The 18,656-nt window shown below is 47.0% G+C and overlaps 1 pseudogene; it reads left to right on the top strand.

Moving 5' to 3' along the window:
• The first annotated feature begins 11,104 nt into the window (after positions 1 to 11,104).
• Positions 11,105 to 18,656, top strand: part of LOC114787901 (zinc finger protein 521-like) — a 52,716-nt pseudogene continuing 45,164 nt past the window's right edge.

The following is an 18,656-nucleotide window of genomic DNA, read 5'->3' as shown; positions in this document are numbered from 1 at the left end:
AACATTACACAAGACTAATATGAAACTCCGGTCCAAACTCCGGACCCGGAGTAACCCCTGCCGGACCGGATCATGACAGACCTATATGAAAGTGAAAGTCATTGTAACACACTGCAGCACAGTCATGACAGGCGCCCGGGAGCAGTGTGTGGGGACGGTACTTTGCTCAGTGGCTTGAATCCCAAACCTTGACGGATCGGGATTCAAACCAGCAACCTTCTGATTATGGGACCGTTTCCTTAACCGCTAGGCCACCACTGCCCCGTTGGTCGATAAGATTGGTCGATATTGGTCAATAAGAAAAATGCAAATTTTCTGATGTTGACAACCGGACCAAGCGATCAGTCACGTTTTCTTAACTCATACACATAAAATACATGACCTGTAATAAAGCACAGCATACTGTACAAAGCGAAGCATCCGTTCGATGAGTTTCCCACGCTCAGTAGCCTCTCTTCATCCTCATGTAGACATGTTGGTCTTGTTTGCTCAGGCCTTGGCTGCTGTGGATGCGGCACACTGTAATGGTCGGCCGATTATGCTATGTTACCTTGGCAATTAACGCCTTGTTAGAGACATAAAACCTTGAAATTCAAGCTGTTAGTGAGTCCCTTGGGATTCAGTCCAGGGGCAAATCCATAAACCAAACTGGGCTCCACTGGGAAAGCTTTCCTCCGCTCTTCCCTCGGATGTGTAATTACCTCGGCTTATTTGGGAAGGAGAAAAAAAAAAGCGAGAGAGAGAGCGAGCTGCTCTTGTTTGTTGATGATGCCTGAAGTGTTTATTGAAATTAATTAAGGTTATCAACACAGTGATTTGGCGCCAACTTAAACTGTGGCTGTTAAAGAATCTGACACTTTGCGTTCCTCTTTACAATGTACATGGTCACATGGTCTATTCACAAATTGGACCATTTATTAATATATATCAGTATAAATCCGTATTATATATTTACTATTTCCTGAGTGCACCTAGCTACTCTGTTCAACACCTTTGTACAGGTTGGAATAATCAAATTTGTGTGTTAATTTGGACCATGGACCAGGTCAACAAAGACCTGATCTTAAGCCACCACAGGTCCATTCCTTACATTTGTAGTAAAATCTGTGTGTGTGTGTGTGTGTGTGTGTGTGTGTGTGTGTGTGTGTGTGTGTATATATATATATATATATATATATATATATATATATATGGATCTGTATATATGGCTGGCAGTGTTGAGAGTGGAGCCATGTCTTCTGTTGATTGTAATATACCACCCTGCTGCCTTCAGCACCACACGGCTCAGCCAGACATTATCAGGAGGCTGGGCAGAGAGCGGAGGCAGCTGCCCTCACCTTTCAGCACAAAGGCTGGTTTCACACACCGGGGTCTGAATACATTTTTCTACAAGAGACGTGTTCTCGGCCCCGGTCTGACAGCTGGGCGAGATGAGAAAGCGCAGGTGCCGCGCGAGAGGACAGATGAACAGATGAGCCCTAACAGGAAGATCCTCGGTAGAATCCGAGATGCCCCCTGAGCCCCAGAACCAGCAGCGGCTCCACCCTGCCGCCCGCGCCCCTCTCCCGATCCCTCCTCTCTGGGTGCCAGCCGGGCTTCAGCTCTGCCCTCCTGCTGGACGCCGGCAGGACAGCTGCTCCTGACGCCGGAGATCCTGTCCCCTCGTGCATTAACCTTTTCCTTTAATTAACACAGTCACTGTGGCCTGGGCTGGTGTAGCCCATAGAGAGGAGAGAGGGACCAGGGAGAGGGAGGGGGAGGAGAAGAAGAAAAATGAGGGAGAAAGAAGGAGGGGTACGGTCAGAGACACTGAAGAAGATTCAGAGAGAGAGAGAGGGAATACAAATGAGCGTGAAAGGGAGGATGATGGAGAGAGAACTAGGTAGAAAAGGACTGAAGCTTTATGGAGGAGAAGAGCATGTACCCACACAATTGGTTTGTAGGGTTTGAGGATAAAGACTTTAAAAGTATTAAAATGTGGTTGTTGCTCACCATCTACAATGGACATTTTTTTTTCCATTTAAAATTGTAATGTTGCAATTCATTGAAATGGCGTTGAATTTGATGCAGTTAAATCTCACAGAGGTGGAATTATAAATTCCTTCAGCCTTATATCTTGATTACCGGTTGAATTTGAAAACCAGTAAAAAAATGGGTTTGTGAATATCAGTGAATATCAATATGTGAATATCAGTGGGAAATTTTTTTTGATTGCAGATGCATTAAAAAGCCTGGACATTTGTGAGATTGTAAATGGACACACTGATTCACACACAGTCTGTCTACACACCTACACGTACACAACCGCATCACGGCTCATTAACACAATACTTAAAAATAGTACATATACTGCACTCAGTATACAGATGATGCTAAAAAAGAAAGGTCCTGGTATAAAGTGCCCATAGACTGTGGCGCGCTCATGTGACTCATTTAGAAACCTCAGACGGGGACCCAATAAAAAGCTGAGGTAGAACTGTACATTGCGCCCGACAGCTTCGGCCAAAACAAACATCTGTTAAACTAAATGCAACGTCCCTGTTAGACAAAATGAGAAGAATCGGGAAAATCTCGAGCTCAGCAGTCTGAGCGCCGCTCGTATGTCAGAGCCGACGTGTAAACTGCACTTGAGGTGAGCCGGAACGACGTTCCGGAATGTTCCGAGAGATAAAGGCGCTGCCACGCAGCGCGCTACTGATGGAAGCTGCGACCGGTGGCCTGATTAAAGCGGCTCATTACGACACAGTGCTAATGAGACGCGGACGCGGCGCAATGAATCACTCTCTCCCAGATTAAAGCCTCGCGGAGCGGCCGCTCCCCCAGCGAAGTCGGGGCGCCATCTCCTCGCCTCTGAGGCCGATAGTGTGCTCGGGCTTGTCATTTTTGGAAGTGGGACATGGGTTCTCTGGCCGCCATCACAAAGTAGCATCTTCAAGTGCAGTACCGCGATAAATATAATTCTGGCTAATAACAGTGATTAGCATCGATCGCTCGCCCAAGCCATTACGCCCATTAATTACAAATCTTAACCTTGTGAGAGTTGGAGTCATTTAGAGACAGAAGCTCGGAGGCCATTGCTGATAAGGCGGCTAATGAGTTATTCCGAAGGCCTTAAACGCACTGCGGATAAAAGCTTTACTGTGGTCTGAATGTCATATGTGGCGTACGGCGTTCGTGTGTTGGCATTAGCGCGTTGGCGTGCCGGGGACAGGCTGCCAGGACCTTCCTTTTCCCGGAGACCCAGAGCAAGGGCAGCGTCTCCCCAGCCCCATAGATCAGCCAGGCCTGGATGTCACTTCGCACAGCGGCGGCGGCGGTGCCAGGAGTCCCTCTCCTCTCGCGCTGGCCCGCCCGGTGATGCCGGCGCGCTAATGACCTGGAGTGGGAGCTGCTCGGCGGGACAGCTTGGCCCGGGAAACGCGCGGGTGTGCGGAGGCGTCCAACTGGAAGGTCGCGGCGGATCGGCCCGAGCCACATGTCCAACAGCGATGCTAACAATGACCGTCAGCGCAGAGTGCGGGGACGTTGGAAGGGTGAATCCTGTTAATTCCAGATTACGAGCAGAACGTTGGTTTCTGACTCCGTTCTTCAACAGAAGTTGCATGTTTTAAGCCCTGAGCAACACACTGTTTGTTATTCCTCTTCTCTTTTCTCCCAAGCAGGAAGAGTTTGGCTCCGGAGCTTGGAGAGGGCCGCTCTGCGTCCACCCTACGCGCCCAGTGTAGGTGGTGCTGGAGCGAGCAGACGCAGCAGGTCACTCCCCTGGAGTCCTGGACAAAGGGGCTGGGGCTGCGCGAGCCCCCCATGAGCAGGCCTCCCTCTCAGGGTCGGGCGTCTGAGGCAGTGTGGTAATTATGAACAGGCAGCGAGCACGGAGAAGCGCTCAGCAATCTCGCAGATGAATACAGAGCCGCCCCTCGAGGGACATATTCACATCTCAAAGTTGTAGTAGATGAGTTTTAATGAGGCAAGTCAAGTGTGCATGTGTGTGTGTGAGCTCCCAGCCCGGCCGAATATGTGTAATTGGCAGACCGCAGAAATGCATTATCGTTTTTCGTATGTGTGGGGGCACGCCGGGGTCTTGTAAGAGCAGCTCACTAATAGGCCTTCAGCAATCATTATTTCACACTGAAATAAGTTTATTTTGGACGGGCACTTCGCAGCTAGGCCGGGGTCACATGCAAAAACACAAACAAGCTAAGACAGGGCAGCCACAAAACCTGGGTGGTGCGCTGGCACAGCAGAGAATTATGGGTAGGCAGGGCACCAGCACATGCTCCTCTCCATTCAGAATGCTCACATGTGTTACTGCATCAGGTTTACTCGCTGCCTCTGGTCTTACAGTATGACCGCTCACTCTGTGGCCTGTGGCACGAGACTTGTGGCCAGTTTCACTTCTGCCGTCTTCATTCACAGAAACATGACCCCCAGAACACACGTCACTCCAACATGCTACCCTGTACTACCCTGTCAGTTATTTCTGTGAGTTATAATATAATTATGCAATAAAATTCAATATTTGAAAGTGAAGTGATTGTCATTGTGAAACACTGCAGCACAGCACACAGTGACACGATGACATGTGTCCTCTGTATTTAACCATCACACTTGGTGGGCAGCCATGACAGGCGCCCGGGGAGCAGTGTGTTTGGACGGTGCTTTGTTCAGTGGCACCTTGGCATTTACATTTACATTTAAGGCATTTGGCAGACGGCCTTATCCAGAGCGACTTACAACATGCTCTGTTGTAGTTTCTATAGATAAGTCATTTCTTATAACAATAAGAAAGTTACACATTAATCTAAATATTCTCTAAAGAGGAAGGTCTGCTTGGCCCGATTCGAACCGGAAACCTTCTGATTACGGGTCCACATCCTTACCTGCTTGGTCACCACTGCCCCACTAATGAATTCTAATGAATCAGAAAAAAGAAAAGTATTATTTAACTAAAATAAATATAATTTCATAAATATTTTACATTAAATATATAACAATAAAAACTATTGAATTAGGCAAGTTAAGAAAGGATGTGTCAGGGTGGTCTACCACCGTGGTCAGGGCACAGACACTGTCAGAAGCGACTGGGACAGAGTAAAGATGGAACCTCCCACATTCATGCTCACACCATCCGGTGATGTGCATGTGATGGCTGTTTGTAGGTGCGTAGAAGGTTTGAACTGGAAATGAGATCTTAATGCACATCACACAAGGCAGGACGAGTTGTGATGCCTGCGTTGTGTCTCTTTTCGCAATTACATCACTCTCACCTGCAACCGAAACTCATCAGTATTCTTCCCATAGGCCGACGTGTCACTGTTCTCCGTTCTCTCTTTGAAGTCACACGTTTCATATTCTTGATCATCTCAGTCTGATTTTTGATCACCAACGTGTCAATTTGCACACACAGAAAAGTATATGTTCCAAACAGTAGCTGTCCCTGCGGAGAAGCCGAGCTGTCTGGCTGCCGCGGCGCCTCCTGGTCTTCGGAGTGGCGCCGGCACCCACCGCACATGACAGGCGTTGCCGCGGAGTTCGAACCGCCGAGCTGCCGGGGCCCTCTCCGACTTTGTTGCTAATGAAAGCAGCAAAACAGCGGCGCGGAGCTGGGGGAGCGGGCCGTGTTTGTCTCCGCCTGTTTGTCTTTGTGTTCTCTTTCTGTGTGTTTGTGCATGGATGTCTGAGGGCGGACGGGGAGTAGGTTGTGTGTGTGTGTGTGTGTGGGGGGGGGGGGGGGGTACAGAGGGGGTTCAAATTTGGGGAAAACAGCTTGACAGAGCGCTGGGACTGGGGTGCAGGAGAAGACAACAGACGCGAATGAAAGTGAACGAAAGCACCTACAAATAAATGTTTACATGCAACGCTGTAGTCTGCTCAGCTTTGAATGCGCCAATAAAGCACATCACGCCGCCCCTGACTGGCTTTCTTGTTTACATGCTCTTTTGTGCACATTGTTTGGCAGCTGGTGGGTGGGGAGCGTGGCGCGAAAGAAGAAAGCGCCTGTCAGGATTTAAAGGTGTCCCGAAAAACTGTGAAATTAGATGTAATAAAAGTACAAATGTTACCTGCAACTATGTAGGTCATAAGTTCCCAGTTAGGCTCTTCAAATCTCACGTTGCATCAGACAAAATGCTTGCGCTCGCGGCGATTTGCAGTGACAGATCTCAAACAAGAAAAACAATACTTAATTCCATCAACTTACAAACAAACAAGTAAATATTTCCCGGAGATGCATTTCTTCTTTCTTTCTATTACTACACAACCAACCTGAATGCTTGCAGCCGCTTGCTTCCATAAGTGTCGCTACGAAATCATTCCACTACACGCACAACTTTTATAAAACTGCACGATTTTAAAAAGTTTAATTTAGAATTATATCACGCTGAAATGCATTAGTCAAATCACCTCCAACCACCAAGGACAAAACTCTATGGGCGCCATGGGCAATCAGGCCTCTCGCCTGTGGAACACCCTCCCCAACCCCCTGAGAGCACCACTGTTTGTGCACAGTTTAAAGATTTTTAGTACAATATAAAGCTCTTAATTCAGTTTCAAATGTTTCTCTTGCTTCTATGATGCAGCGCTTTTTAATTATTCAGATATATTAAATAAAATATGTTATTGTTATTAGTAGTAATATCTTATCTTACATTAAAGATTTAGCCAGAGATTCAAGTTTGCTGACTTCTATGCTGCTCCCCCACATGAATATATGAGTAAAAGTGAGCATTTCTGAATTTTTATGTTCTATTATTAGTTTAATAGGTAAAGCAGACAGCCACTGGTTGTGCTGTCATCCAAATTCGCAACAGTCTAAAAGGGTGAAAACAAAGCAGAGCTGAGGAACCTTCTGGCAGGCACTAACCTGGGCAGATCAGAATCTGATGATGATGTTTTGGGAACCTTCTGGCAGGCACTTACGCTACCTGGGCAGACCAGAATCTGATGATGATGTTTTGGGATGCATTCAAGATACTGACTTTTTGGAGTGCTCCGGTTCCGTGCTCCAGGCCAGAGTTTCATGTTCACTGTGCGTGTTCCTAATTTCAAATTCAAATTTTATTTGTCACATACATAGTCATACATAGTATGAAAATTGTGTTCTGATTGTGTGCGCTTGTTATGTTTAGTATAACTGTGTCCTTTCAGTGTCCTGTCTCCGCTCGGTTGTTGTGCATTTTACGGTGTCTTGTGTACTGATGTGAGATACAGATACGCGACCACTAGCCGAGGGTGCACTTGAAAGAGCATTATTAGAAAAGAGTTTAGGGAGAACTTGGCAAGTGTTGGCGAACCCTCACATTCACTCCCTCAGATATACATATTGTCATTGTTGCCCAGCAACTTCTTTTTTGCCACAAAGATTTTGGCTTGTCAATGTGGGCAGCTGCTCATTTCATTTGCGCTTGAAGGTGTTGGTTTTAGAGCAGGGCTTCTTTCTTTGTCCATGGCAGCGTAGAGCTCTTGACTCTAGACAGTGACACTGGTGATGCTCAGCTGAGAGTGACAGGTCTCCTTAGTGAAACACCTCTCAATAACATGCATTGTAATGCAGTTGTTTGTACTGATGATCTTGGGTTGATAGAGATCTACAATTCCCATTTTTGGGGATTTTCACTGTGAATAGACTTTCCCATTGTCCTCAACATTAGTGAATACAATCAGTTATGTCAAAACTTCTAGGGCAGTGGTGACCTAGTGGTTAAGGAAGCGGCCCCATATTCAGAAGGTTGCCAGTTTGAATCTTGATCAGCTGAGGTTCCACTGAGGTGCCACTGAGCAAAGCACCGTCCCCACACACTGCTCCCCGGGCGCCTGTCATGGCTGCCCACTGCTCACCAAGGATGATGGGTTAAAAGCAGAGAACACATTTCGTTGTGTCACTGTGTGCTGTGCTGGGATTGACAATTACTTCACTTTCACTTTTTAAAAAACAAACTTAAGGCTCCAACAATATGAGTCCTCAGACTGGACAGTGTGGTGCTTCTACAGAAGGAGACGCTAATCCAAATATGTAGAAAATACAAGTTTGATTTATATTTGGGGATCACCAGAATGGATAGGCAGATGGTGGATGAGGCCAGGCACTGAGGTGCAGGGATAGGCCGGGACACCAGAAGATGTGTCAAGGAACAGGAACTATTAAAAAAATCACTACCTGGACCATACACTAAATAACATTTTAATATTATGGCAATCCAGTAGAGACAAAGACTATTGATTTACGTTCTCGATCATTTGATTCCTTTTTGGAGAAAAGATATTTGTAGCGGAATAGTGGTAAGCAACAAGTACATTCAGCAAATTTACATTTACATTTACAGCATCAGTAGAACAATCAGTACTTAAAGGGACAGTTCCCCCTGGAGAAACTTAGGCTTAAGTGTCTTGCTCAGGGACACAATGGTAGTAAGTGGGATTTGATCCTGGGTCGTCTGGTTCATAACCGAGCGTGTTACCCACTAGGCTACTACCACCCCCAAATGTTTCTTGTAGTGTCCACAAGAATTTTGGGTGAAAAAAGACTGCAGGCAGACATCTTTCTGACACAGAACCGTGCGCCCAGCCTTGTTCTTTTCCATATTTCTATCTAAACTGCAGCATGCCTCTCAACCAGAAAGTAAACCAGAATAACAGAACTCAAGATGGGAACTCTGCAGGTTCCATAGGTGCTATTATTTTGTGATATATATACATATATGGCCACTTCATCTACACATTCTGATGATTGTGTATTACTTTGCAGACCATTGTATTAAACAGAAGATACAAACTCCTGTTCAACACCATTTTCAAATCCAGGAATCAGCACCACACTGGACTCACCACCATTCGAAGGCTTCCATGGCTGCATCCCGACACTGGTTTACATGGTAGTAATAGTAATAACAACAACAATATATGTATGATTATGTCATTAATTTACAAAATTGTGTTTCTTGGGAATAAGCAGCGTGAGCTGAATTAAGCTATACTTACTGAAAGCAGCACAACTGAACCTAAACTGAATGCTAAAGAAATTCATCATTTGATTAAAGGCATTTTACAATATTGCTATATATAATGTTTAGCTTGTGACTGTAGGCACGTAATTGTACAATTTATTTAGTTACCTTCTACAAAACAAATACCAGTATAGTCTATAATATTACTCATAATAACAAGCAGACAATGGAGGTGAATTTATTTTATAATTTATTATGAATACCTCTGCAGAACTTAACAAGGTGGTGGCATTGTGTGCACCGTACACATACCAATACAATACAAGCCAATACAAACCAGTGAAACAAAACCACTGTTCATCTAAGCTGCAAGCAATTTAGTTTACAAATCCCAGCATGTCAAACATTGATCAAATATTGATTTACCCAAACCTTTTATTGCAGAATTTCTTTATTTCCATGAAACAATGACATGACATGTGGAGAGAACGGGAATCTGTTCTCCTGCTGTTCTCTGAGCTGCAATACAATATTGTTCTCCATCCGTAGACGTTTGCTTGTAGGAGATTGTTCGTTACCACTTTCACTTTTTAATCTTTGTTATTATTGTTCTACATTTTTAGATGTAGAACTTCTGGAACATTTCCCGAAATGGAAAGATGAAAAACATTTAATTAAATTCACTAAAACGTATGCAGAGTACAGTATATAATTTTGGTGGGACTGCCTGAAAGGACCCTGCATGGCAGAATTTAGGCCTCTGCTGGCCGTGAGGGCTGGTCTTGGTCAGGGTTCTGATGGTTCGTAACTTACGACGCTCCTCTCCTCTGTGCGGCTGCGTTTCAGGCCGGCAGGGCCGTGGCGGCAGCATTCCTAATGATGGAAGGGAAGGCCAGGTGAGTGACAGGCCAGGGTTGCCTTGTCACGGCAGGTGACAGAGGTCAGGGTTCTGGGTGCTTTGAGCATTTACATTTATATTCACATTTACATTTATCAGAAGCCCTTATGCAGAGCAACTTACAATCAGTAGCTTACAATCAGGGTTAAGTGTCTTGCTCAGGGACACAATGGTAGTAAGTGTGTTACCACTAGGCTACTACCAGTGGGGCAGAAGTGTTGATCACCATGCGTGTTCTAAACTGTTACTTCAGTCACCGTCAGCCATTTCCAAACATTTCTCCCGCATCCCCACAACACAGAAGAAGTCCCAGAAGAGATTCGAGACAGAACTGAGCTGCGTGTCTCCGGGGTAAGGTGCCCACAGCGGGGGACATTCCGAGGGTCTAATGGCACAAGCTCCGGCATAACGAGGCAGGAGAGAGAGGTGGGAATGCTCCGGAACATTCCGGCGACCTCACGTTCAAACACACAGGCCCTGACTTTAATGAACGGAACGTCCAGCCCAGGCAGGCGCAGGGCTATATTAAGTTAATATTTTTCGCAATCAAGAGCAACCAGAACATTAGAACCTCGGTGCGTGGAACATGGCAGGGAGAGAGAGAGAGAGAGAAATAAAAAAAAAAGAGAGAAAAAAGCCCTTTCTGCCAGAAGGGGGACCAATCCGTCTGCCGGAGAGCCGACTGGCGACTCCCGATCCGGCCGCGCCGCGGATCCAGGCATCCGCATCTTGCGGCGGCCCCGCGGATTTTAATCATGCCTCTCTGTCTGTGTGTGAGTGCAGGCAGGCTGACAATGATTTCCTCAGTGATTACGTACAGAGCGGGTCCCTGCGGGGTAGAGGCCCCCTCTGGAGCCATCCTGATGGCTTTGGGGGCCTTGCTTCCATTTTCCATTATTATGTGGACTACCGGAGCGACAGCGCAGTCCAAGACCTTGCAGGTTTGTGATGAGGAGGGAGCTCACGTCTTCTCTCCGCTACTTCACCCTCTTTTTTTTTTTTTTTTTTTTTTTTTTTTTAAAGCCATTTAGCCGCGGAGTTTTAGTCCAGATTCGGAGCCGAACCCGCGATTAGCTGCCGGGCGCGGGGAGAGAGACGCGAAAAATGACTTTTACCGCCTGACAGTTGGCTACGTGAGGGGGAAAAGTCGCGCTTTTTTTTTTTTTTTTGCCTTTTATTTTATTTTGCGGCGATTTTTTTTTTGCTTTTCTCGGCAGGCGTTTGCTGGCGCGATTGCGATTGTTTAAAAAAAAAAAGTCGAAATTACCATTATTATCGTTTATCGCTCGGAGATGGATCCGCAGGACGGGATTGAGATTTTGACACTTTGCCCGGTGCCGCAGTTACACTAAAAAAAAAAAGAGAAAAAGCCGCCAGCAGCCAGCCAGCAGCCAGCAGCCAGCCAGCCAGGCACCGAGCAGCCCGGTGATGGTTTAGCTTGAGAGCCCGGCGGAGAGCAGGTATCAGCCGGTATCGGCGCGGTCTGTCCGGCCAAGTTCAGCGCGGTTCTGTAGGATGTCGCGCCGCAAGCAGGCGAAGCCAAGATCCCTGAGAGGTAAGTGGGCTCCGGCGCGCATCCTACGGCATGCTACCGGGTCCGAGACCCCCGCGAACCGGCGCTTTCTCTCCCTCGCTCCCTCTGCCGCCCCCTCCCTCCTTCCTTCCCTCCTTCCTTCCCTCCTTCCTTCCTCGCTTTTCATTTTATTCGCAACTGTGGCTTTCGGTCGTTGCGCAAAGACGCGTCGGACTCGCCAAATCGGAGCTGCGGTTGAAACCACGCGCGGTAATTTCTCAAAATGTCTTTTTACATTTTTTTTTTTTGTAAATGTATGTATGCATTAATTGTCGATCAATGTCAGAACGGAGAGACACTTTCGGGAGTTTATTGGCGGTCTGGCGGAATGTGGCGGGTTTGTGGCGGCGCGTCGCGTCACGTGACCGCGTTCCGGAGAGTAAATAACAACAAAAAAAAAGACAAACAAGCCCGCTGCCCTTTGACCCCGGGTGACAAGTGTCCCGTCCTGCCGAAGTGTGCACTTCCGCTCCTTTTTGGAGAGCCTCGTGTTTTTTATTTTTTCTTCCCAGCAAATGAATTGTCCCCAATTTCACGTCCTCAGCTTGAGGTCCGAGTTGCTCCTCGGAAGCCGCCCGGTGAGGGGGACCATTACACCGGCCCCACTTCATCAAGGACACTCGGCAAATAAGACGTCTGGGGCCAGAGGACAGGAGTCAATAAGGACCAAACGGTGACGAAGCGGCCTTCTGCTGCCGAGCGTGTGTGTTTTCGGTGTAAAGGGAGGTCGCCGGTAACTTATGGTGCCGGGTTTTTTGGAGGGTCGGAAACTCAACGCTGTTTCTGACCTTTCACTGTGAGAGTCATTTTTTGCGGATGGTGACACCGTGGCTGCGTTGTCACCGTGTCACCGCGTTGACGTCAGCCCTAATAAAGGAGCCGTGGTTGAGACGCTGGCCCCGGCCGGGGCTGGCACCCTCCTGTTGAAGGGGCCTTTTTTTTTTTTTTTGGCGGGATGATGTCCTCGGCGCGCTGACAGATGCGACTGAGGCCGAGGCTGCGGCGCGCTCCCTGGGACGAAGGCGCGGTGTCACCGGTCCCGTCTCAATTAAGTGTGTGAGCAGAGCGCGGCCGCGTTATTGCTTCAGGGAATAAATGCCACCGCACGGCGCCATACATCATCCGCTTATATGCAAACACGCTGGCCGGCCGCTGACATTTACACAGTCCTGCCCATCGTAATGCCACCGTCCCCACCGTCCCCTCTGTCCCCTCCCCCCCGGGAAACGCGGGAGGGGCTCTAATGGCTGCAGTAAATACAGACGACCCACCTCAACCTCCCTCTCTCTCTTCTGTTTCCTTCATGCACCAATTGGAATTTTCTTTTTTTTTTAATTCTAATCAGCCAATTTATTTTTGTGGATTTTGTAAAATTGCAAATGTCCTTTTGTAATGCTCTTTCAGATCAGTAAAATGCAACCCTACATAACTTTTTTTTTTTTTTTTTTTTTTCTACAGAACTTCCTCGGCCAGAGTAAATTTTGGGGGAAAAAAAGCGTGTTGAAGTACAGTCATCTGTGTGTGTGTGTGTGTGTTTGAGGCGGACTCGTGTTAACAGGAGTTTCTTTGAAAGTGCTGCTCACCGCTTTGCGCTGCCTGAGCGCTATAAATGATGCTATTGTACCGAAACTCCCTGGAGAGTTTCATCAGGAAGGAGCAATTTATGAGGAAATGTGCTGTTAAAGTCGGGTTAAATAATATCATCATTTTGATTAATTTTACAGCACAGAGGGCCTTCATGCAAAAGATGGATTTTCCAGCGGGTCCTACATATTTTCTCACGATTGCAAAAAAAAAAAAAAAAAGGTGAGGTGTGTAAATAATGAAATGATCGTTTGTAAAATGTGACTCCAGTATCGCCCTAAACTAATGGTCCATGCCGGAACGCTCATTAACACTTAGTAATGTGACACAAAAATATGCTATCATTATCATTAAGGAAATTGTCATGGAAGCATTTAAAAAAAAAAAAAAATCCCATTAGCAGGCCTGTCACTGTTCCTGACACTCGCGCTATAAGTTGCACGCGGTGCCACGGGACCTGGCCGATATTTCGGCGTCTGTGGCTCCCTCCTTCACAATTCATTTATTTATTTAGCATTTTTCTTAGTTTGTTTCAATCACAGTCGTTACGACCACTAAAAGAAAGAATAAGATGATGCCGCGGCCGTGGAGAGGATTGGTGACCCGCAGTGACGGTGACGGGTACCTGCGGCCGGGTTCCATCACGCTAGTGGTCGGTACATTTTCCCCGACGCTAAACGGCGGGCCGATTCCGAAAGGTCCGTTAATTGACGGGGCTTGACCACTGCGACCTGCTCTAAATTGAGCGGCGGTCCCAGCGGCGGCGGCGTCTTTGTCAGGCCCATTGTCCTTCCGTCCGGCGCTGCCGGTGTCCGGATTTATTCGAGCCGGGAACGCCTCGCTCGTGCACGCTCGATTCCCTGGACAGAGCCTGGAAACAGAACTAAACGTCCCTAAAGAACAAATTGTCCCTGGACATGGAGGTCGGGCTGAGCGGCTGGACCGGTGTCGAGGCGTGGCGGCCGGATCTGCCGACGGAAGAGAGGGTTCCGTTAAATTGGGAAGTGCAAGCTTTTGCAGGGGCAGGAATAGTTAACCGGACTCGGATGGAAGTGTCTTCTGTTTGAGGAAGGTGTGGAAAATGACGGCGTGGCCCCGTCTGCCCCCGCCCGAGCCGAGCCGAGCCGAGCTGGAAGACTGGGCTGTTTGTTCGCGGTGGAAATGGTTTGTAAAGCCCCACACGCCGCTGGCTGGCTGGCTGGCTGGCTGATGACATATTGAATGTAGGAAGTGGCTGCCAGGAAATAACAGTGCAGCACGGACACTTCCTCTATCTTTATTAACCATTTTATTATTGATAAACCCCTCATTTTTGTATTAAAACTAAAGGATGAGGCTCTTGTTGGAGTACGGCTATCAGTTGATATCTGTGCCATTTCGACAAACCTCTCATTGTCGAGGATCTAATTTAATAATAATAACCCGATGGCACGTATCATAAATAAAGCGCAGCGTGGTTTACTCCTCAGACACGTCTGCGCGGGTGAATAATGTGCAGCTCTAGTACGACTTACGGTGGACGTGGTGGCACGCTGGCGTTGGTGGTTTAATCACTTTAATGCTGAATAAGTTGCTGCCTGCAGACAGAATCGCGTGTGTCCAGCGCTAAAGCCCGAGCGGTAAATAATGCAGTAAATTAGTATCCTTTTCACCGGTGGCTGGTGGTTCGTTCAACCAGTCTGGGAACGTTCAGAAAAGAAATTAAAAGTATAAATAAATAAGAGAGCCATTTTAGCAATTAAATATGCCGGGGCGGCTTTCTGCCTCTGACAGTTCGCTTAATGTTGCCTTACATCTTAAAGCCCATGTTTTTACTGCGGATGAAGCAAGTTACACTGTGTTCCTGATCTTCATTCTTCATATAAACGTGTGCATTCCAGAATTTGGCTGAATTGCCAACTAGAATGTATTTTACAATAATAAAAAAAAAAAAAAAAAAAAAACTTTTTTCCTTAAAATATTATTTTCACCCTCATTTATGCACATGGCTATCGTGTGTCAGATTTTTTTATTCTCTTATCAGCAGTGTAATAAATGTGCAGAATACATACATTACAGTCAAGCCGCACTTCCACCAGGTACCACCACCGTCTTTTCTTCCTCCCTAACCGTCCGGATTGGGATTGGGATCCGGATTGCTTACCGGTGGCTGCAGGCCCCACCACTTCTGTCTGAGAAAACAGTTCAGAGTGGCATAGAAGGCCGTCAATTTCTCTGTATGTTGGTGATAAGTCACGGTGATTTAAGGTCTGAGGAGCATTTGTGGGGTGACCTGGACCTGAACAGACAGTCGCCTCCATCTCCATGTCTCCAGTTGTCATTCCACCACGTCACGTTGTTGATGCCGAGTGCGGCTTTTTCCGTCACAGAATAAGTTCCTCGATGGGCAGTAGTATTTCAGTAGAGGAACGAAATTGTAATTTTACCTTTTTGTGTTGAGTTGGGAGTGGGATTTACAGCATTTACTTTTTAAATGACCCAAAAAAGAAATATTCTGTTAATCAAAGAAGCACGCAGAAAAAACACAGTTTGTCGTTTTATTTTGTACCATGTACCATAGAGCCCTCCTTTATACACCTGTATATGTAGCACCTACATATAAAAGAAAATTGCACATAAATAATCGGCAGGTGTCTGCGTTGAAACATGAGAGATTTTTTTACTTTAATCCTCATCTACACGTATACCTCAAATACTTTTTTACAACCGTACTTTTAACAGTTGTCTTCTTCAGTATCGGAATTGAACAGCCTGAAGCTATGACATTACTTTGTCACACACTCACAAGTCATTGATTACCATCGCCGTCGTCCTCCTGTGCACTCGAGCTTTCACGCGGCAGCTCTATCTCCTTCTTCCGAGTCGCATCATACGCACTTCATCCGTGCACAAAACGCGAAATGGCTGATCTGGTTGTGCGTCATTTGTACTGTATAGATGTGGTGCTGTTGGTGTGTGTGTGTGTGTGCTTCCGTTGGTACATTTCTGGGTTGTGTAGAGGTTGTGCTATGTTGTGGAAGCTGAGAAGGATTTTAATTTTGTAGAGCGGTCGGATGGGAGGGCCAAGAAAATGCAGAAAAGCGTGGCTCACTGCTGCGGTAATGCAAAAGTTCTGCATTCTTTTTGTTTTTAGAAGAGATTTTCTGCCTGAGCTCCTCTTATCTCACCAACAGGGATGGTAATCAAAGTAAAGGCTTCGGCCTCCTCCTCCTCCTCCTCACTCGACGTGTAAAACCTGCCAGTTTATTAAGGTTCCCCGCTCAGATTTAAATGATCCGCTGCGTCTGGGTCTTCGCCGCGAGGGACAAACTCATTAGGTTCACGTGGTGTCCCCATGCCGGTGTCCCACTTCCAGGACCTTCTCCCTGGGACACCCTCCAAACACACCGGCCAAGGCCCCCCCACTTCAGGCCCCATCCACACTAGACCGTTTTTCTCTAAAACGGGAACGTTTCTATGCGACCTGGCCCTGCGTCCACTAGGGGTGTTGAAATGAATCGATGCGTCACGATGCGGACGATTCTACGTCAATGCCATGTACAACATAATCGATTACATCATAATGACGTTGCTTGGTGAGTTTCTGGCGGTGGCACAATGTAATAAAAAAAAAAGTAGTGCCGGCAGTGACTGGCTGCCTGATTTGAGTACCGTCGCGGTCCAGGTAAAAGTTTCACGCTGCGCGCCACGCCACTTGGCGGCCTTGTTCTGGCACTGTGGTCAATTTTGACTGCTGCACGCTGTGACGTCATTTCGTTTCATTACTAATAGAATCCAAGTGGGCAAATGTTCTTTCAACCATTTTGAAACACACACACGAAGCGGGAAAATGAGGAAAAGCTGATGTGAGCAAAAAAAATTAAAAATGGTGCGTTCAGTCCACGCTCCCCTGATGCCACGGACGTCTGAACCAGGTCGGTTTTCTGCCGTTTGTGGCTACAGGTTGGTGTGGTGGAGGAATATCTTGTGAAGCATGCAGAGAAACTACCAGTATATACTACTGATACTAGGTGAGCGAGGACTAAACAGAGTTTTTCTGCTCATTTTAGCAAATCAAAGTATCCACACAAGAATTTGAAAACATAATGTGACCATGTAGAATATTTATGGGATGTATCATGGTTCATTCATATCGAGGCATTGATAATCACAATCAAATCGAATCGCGAAATAGGTGAATTCACACCTCTAGCGTCCAAACGGAATTGCCGCTTCTGGAGACCCAGAACCGTTATTTTCAAAAATAGGTTCCATAGTGAATTTTCCACGTGTGATTTATTAACCCAACCTCCAACCTGACCTATAACCCCTAACGCATCATACATACAACAATGCCGGATAACGCGTTCGTGGCTATGCTGCAGCTGCAGAAACTCGTAAATCTACAAGAAATTCTCTCTACGGTGCACATTTCTAACGAAAAGAGGTGTTTAACTCACCACGGAGGATAGTTCACACAGAATTTCGCATTGCACAATGTGCAACCACATTGGCCACACTCTAGAGCCTTGACTTTGGCCGAGAGTGGGGAGTTACAGCGCCACTCACAGGTGTGGAGGGGTGTTAAAACTGGTCACCGGACGACACCATTGCAGGCAACGCTCCTGTGTGAACGCAGGAGCCAAATCCCCATTTTAGAGAAAAGCGTTGTGGTGTGGACGGAGCCTCAGATTCTCTAGGTTTTTGCCAAGTCTTTCCAGTGGGATGTATTTTCAGCCCTCCTGTACTCTGTTAACGTCCAGCCAAGGCGAGCATTGGGAAAACTGCAAAAAACTTTCCCGTTTGGAAGGAAGCCTGTCGTTTCTCCCTCCTGAATTGGACGGTTCTTGTGGCTTTGGTTGAAGCTCTTTTGAAGGCCCCCGAGGTTCAGTTGCGTTTTTCTGGGAGAATGTGTCTGAGATGGATGAAAATTAAATAATTGACACCTTTTTCATTACTAATGCATGTGAAGTCAGCATGGTTGCTCCATCTGAAATTGATCCCCCCTGATCTAAAGTATGGTGGATTTGGGGCTGTGGGGGCTACTTTCCTGCCATCTAGTCCAAACGGGTCCCCAACACCAACCACCACGCTTATCCAGCCGTAATTTCCCCCCCGCTTTTTTAATGAAGACCACGGGCTAGCGGCTCTTGCGCGTGTGTGGGGGGGCTTTCTCTGGGCTCAGACAATGAAAGCGTAGATTGAGGAGGCGCGCTGGCGGCTGCGCTCGCAATGGCGGGGTTCCGGCGCCGAGGTGCGGACTCTCCTTGGTGAGACCCTCATTTTCCACGGAGCAGGTGGGAGGTTTTTGTTCTCTACCTGCTGCTAAAATCCATTTAGTTCTCAACACCTGACACTCGGAGAGGAACTTTTCCAGTCTGAGAGAAGGGGGAAAAGTCTCTAATGAAATGGCTGCATGTATATAACACCCTCTCCGATTGTCAAGGACAAAGGGCTCCATTGCCATGTAATGAATTGGCCTAAACACTTAAGATAGATTCGTTTGAGGAGCGTTCAGAAAGGCTGCCAGCTTTGTTAGGATGCGTGGACACGTCCAGGCTAACCAAAGCAGGTGACGTTTCTTTATCATGTCCGCCTCTGGCTGGAAAAGCATTACGGGCACTTAGAATGTCAAATTACTGTATGAATTAATCCACAAACTCAAACTCACTTGTCTGCT

This window comes from Denticeps clupeoides, chromosome 4, assembly GCF_900700375.1.
Source record: "Denticeps clupeoides chromosome 4, fDenClu1.1, whole genome shotgun sequence".
NCBI lineage: Eukaryota > Metazoa > Chordata > Actinopteri > Clupeiformes > Denticipitidae > Denticeps > Denticeps clupeoides.
Note: the sequence above shows the minus strand (reverse complement) of the source record. Positions and strands in the feature narration are given on the sequence as shown.